The following is a 4,236-nucleotide window of genomic DNA, read 5'->3' as shown; positions in this document are numbered from 1 at the left end:
TAACACAAAATACAAATTTCAAAAAGCGAAGTCATTTTGAAAAGAAAACGTGAACCATTTGGCTCCGAAAATGTTAAAAATGTGACATGGTCGGAACTTTTTTCTTTTTATCCGAAGACAAAATTTCGGTGAATCCAAATGTTTCCGTTTCGAGGGAACTGCAGTGTCCAGTGGAAAAAGGGTCAGTTGGAGTTTTTCCATATCATTCTTCTCTTGAGTTCTATCCTCAACTCAGGGAGGGAGGCTGGGAGTCAGGACTCCTGGGTTCTCTTCCCAGTTCTAGGAGGAGCGTATTACCTAGGGGTGAGAGCACAGGATTGGGACTCAGGGAACGAACCCAGAAGCCCTGCTCTGGGAATATACTCAAGTTATCTGAGCACGTCTCTTGGGGCGTGTTCCTAACTTTGAGAGCATGGTCTAGAGGTCTGAGTACTAGACTGGGAATCCAGTGGTTTGCTTGCTAGTCCCATCTCAGCCATTGACTTGCTGTGTGATATGGTCAAGTCACCTCTGCTCTGTGCCTCAGTTTCCCCAGCTGTGAAATGGGGCAATGATACTTAAGAAAAGCGTTTTGATATCTTTGGCTAAGACGCACCAATGTAACTGCCACGTAGTGTTACTGGGGGTATTTTCTTGCCTGAGTAAAGAGAAGGTTTTGTGGATGTAGCCAGCGCTAAGGGAAACGAGATAATAATGTACAAGGGAGGTATACTGCTGGGAGATCCTGGTGCCGTAAAACTACGTGCTCAGGGGGTGGATTCCTGCCCTGGGAAGGGGAGGCTGAGTGGAGTTGGAGCCCAGAACTCTGTGGTCATATTTCATCCAGGATGTTTTTCATCATCGGGGCTTATTTCTGAGGGCGCTTTCTCAACAGCAGAGCCCATAGACCGGTAGATGCTGTGCCCAGCTGCTTACGACGTGGCTAGTCTATGTGGGGATTTCCCCACATAGATGACGCCTGAGATGCGAGCTCTGCGTGCCCGGGAGGGGTGCACAGAGTGCTGAGTAGGGAGAGCTCAAGGAGATCTTTGTGGGGCTGCCAGAGGGCAGGTGACAGGATGATGGGGGCAGTCCATGGAGACATACATGCAGCGAGGTAGATGGCTCTTGCCACTGGCTCAGCCGTCCGGCCTGCAGAGGGGTTCAGATCTGGAAGCCGGGTCGGGCCCTCCATGCTCCCCTGGGCCACACGGTTGTCCCAGTTTTCCTCTGCTGTTCCGCCGGGAGCCCTGAGATTCGCAGGAGCGTGGAGGGCGGAACCAATTCTGAGACCGCCCCGTCTGCAAAGCCGGGAGGGGACCGGGATGACGTCGCTGCTGGAGCAACAAGCCGGCTCGTGCCCGTGCGACTGGGGAAAACTGACAAAACACGGAGAGTTTCACTTGGGAAAAGTGCTGAGTCAGGCACGGGCAGAGCGTTTCCCCAGAGCCGCTCTCAGAGGAGGGGAACGGAAGGGGCTTGCCCGAGGAGCAGGATGGGTGGTGGCTCAACCGCAGCCTCGAGCCTCAGGAGACTTGGGTTCTATTCCTGGCACTGCTGCGTGACCTTTGGCATGTCCGTGCCTCAGTTTCCCCATCTGTAAAATGGGGACTGAGGCTGACTTCCTTTGAAATAACAAGTGCCATGTGCATGTTAGGAGTTATCAACGCTGGTTAATATTAATTCCTGCTGCAGCTGTGCCAGCATTCCCTCGGAGCTGCCAGCATCAGAGATGGGCTGCCTGGGAGCAGGACGCCCTGGGCGAGGCAAGGAGGCGAACGACCTTTCTGGCCTTGTGGGGCTTCTTTAAGCATTTTGTTTTTCAGGCCAAGGAGACATCTGCTCAGGATGTTACACCTGGGGAACAGGGCTCTGGGGTGGGAGAGGGGCTGCGGGGGGGGGGGGGGGGGGGGGGCTGGCAATGTACAGGAATAGGGCAGTATCCCTTTAAATAACGTGAGCCCTCGCTTAGTGCTCCCCGTGTTCTGGTTTAGATGCCGCCAGAGCAGCAGAGGGTGTGTAGCCGGCTTCATGCGGTGGTGAACGTGCACCAAGCTGGGCCCAGCTGGATCGTGGTATTTTTGTTGTGTAAAGCCCCAAAGGCATAATGGGGGGGATTGAGGGGGGATGGGAAAGGGCGCCTGGCCAACTCCCGCAGGGATAAATGGCAGCCCAGCCTCTCCGATTAACAGGCAGGGTGGTCCAATGGATACAGCATCGCACTCCACAGACCTGGGGTCTCTTTCAGGCTTGGCCAGTGACGCTGGCTGAATCCCCACCCCGCACTGAACCTTATCTTCCCCCTCTCATTCTGGGCTAGTCCGGTTAGTCTGGGAGCTCGTCAGGGTCGGAACCGGGTCTCAGTGGGTGTTTGTGCAGCACAATAATTAGCGCTTAGAGCACATTGCAAAGGAGACGAGTATCGCTCACCCCATTTTACAGTTGGGGAAACTGAGGCTTGGGGAGCTGGCCCAGGGTCACCTAGCAGCAGAGAAATAGAACCCGGGTTTCTTTGGTAGAAGTCCTGTGCCACCTGCCTGCCCGCACGCGCGCACACACACACACACACACACACACGCACACACACACACCCCAAGGACACAGAGTTCTGCTTGAAACCAAGTGCTTCCGTTTTCCTTGGATTTCCTGGAATATTGCACAAACTCAAGACCCGGGGGAAATGCTGAGCCAGGGTTGAACTTACCAGCAGCTCAGCGAAATGCTGTCCTGTATTCTGGCTCTGTTCCCAACACTCTCCCACCCCACTTTTATCTCTTCCCAACCCCCCTGGCCACTGGGCCTAGGCCGCATTTCCCTGCGTTGTGTGTTTGTGGGGCCTAGCGGGCAACGCACTGACCTGCCACGCCCACAACTTGGCTTCTGTGCCTGTCTCTGCTGCTGGGTGATGTGGGGCAAGCTGCTTCCCTGCTCTGTGCCTCAGTTTCCTGAGAGACCCACATTATCCTCACCACCACCTCATCACTTGGCGGTACCAGCGCCATCTAGGGGTAGCTACTTTGGGTGCTAGCGCAGAACCGGGCCTGGCGTGGCTGGGAACTGATGCTACAGCATGTCCATGTGCCCAGGATCTACCCTGGAACCTCATCCCTATGGACAATGCACCGCAGAGCTAGTGGAGCAGAAGGGAGGAAACCCTGCGTGGCCTGGGGTTTAGGCAGCACAGTGCAATGAAATGGATGAGTGAAGCGAGCCGCGGACAAACGGGAGGGGAACGTACAACAGCAAATGTTTTGGTGCCTCCTTTCCCAGCTCTGGGGGTGGAATGGGGGCTCGTGAGTTAGAGGAGAATGGGATTCAGGACTCCTGGGTTCTCTTCCCTCTTCTGGGAGGGGAGTGGGGTCTAGATGTTGCAGGGGTTCTCAAACTGGGGGGTCACAAGGTCATTGGGGGGATCGCAGGCTGCAAGCCCCCATGCACGCCGGGGCTCTGGCTGTCCGCCTTGTGCAGGGCTGACAGCCCGAGCCCTTCAAAGCTGGGTGGCCGGAGAGCAGCGGCTGCTGGCCAGGCGCCCAGCTCTGAAGGCAGCGCTGCCTCCAGCAACAGCCCAGAAGTAAGGGTGGCATGGTGGGGGGGGGGTCATCATTTTTTGGGGGGGGCATCACAGCCTGAAATATTTTCAGGGGGGGCAGCCAAAAAAGGTTGAGAACCCTTACGTTAAAGCATGGTGGGAGAATGGGAGTCAGGACTCCTGGGTTCTCTTCCCAGCTCAGGAAGGGGAGTCAGGCCTAGTGGTTAGAGCAGAAGGGCTCTGAAAGTCAAGACTCCCAGGTTCTAATGCTGGTTTAATGTAGCGCTTTAGAGCGAAGGGCTGAAAGTCAGGACTGCTGGAGCTAACCCCAGTGCTGGGAGGAAGTGTGGTCTGGTGGTTAGAAGAGGGGCGTGGCTGTCAGGACTCCTGGGCTCTGTTCCTGGCTCATAAATTGACTTGCCAGCAAGTCGCTCCCCCTCATGCCTTGGCTCACCCTGCTGACCAATTCAGTAAAGGGTAAATGGCAATCACATGAGCCTGGTGCCATCTGGGTTCTGCCTATGCTGGAGGGAATATAAAGGTGGCAGTCGGCAAGGGATCCTCCCTCTCCAGGGGACAGCCTCCTACCCATTCACGTGGTAGCAGCCCTCTGGGCTCCATACACCTGTGCCTGATGGGGCAGTTGGATCATGGACTGGAGAGAAAAGGGCTCTTGGGTGCAGGGTGACAGCCGATACATCCCCAGCCTGTCCACCCATCCAGTTTAT

Source organism: Terrapene carolina, unplaced genomic scaffold (genome assembly GCF_002925995.2).
Source record: "Terrapene carolina triunguis isolate 2854851 unplaced genomic scaffold, T_m_triunguis-2.0 Scaffold404, whole genome shotgun sequence".
Classification (NCBI taxonomy): Eukaryota; Metazoa; Chordata; order Testudines; family Emydidae; genus Terrapene; species Terrapene triunguis.
The sequence above is the reverse complement of the archived record's forward strand: the minus strand, read 5'-3'. Positions refer to the sequence as shown.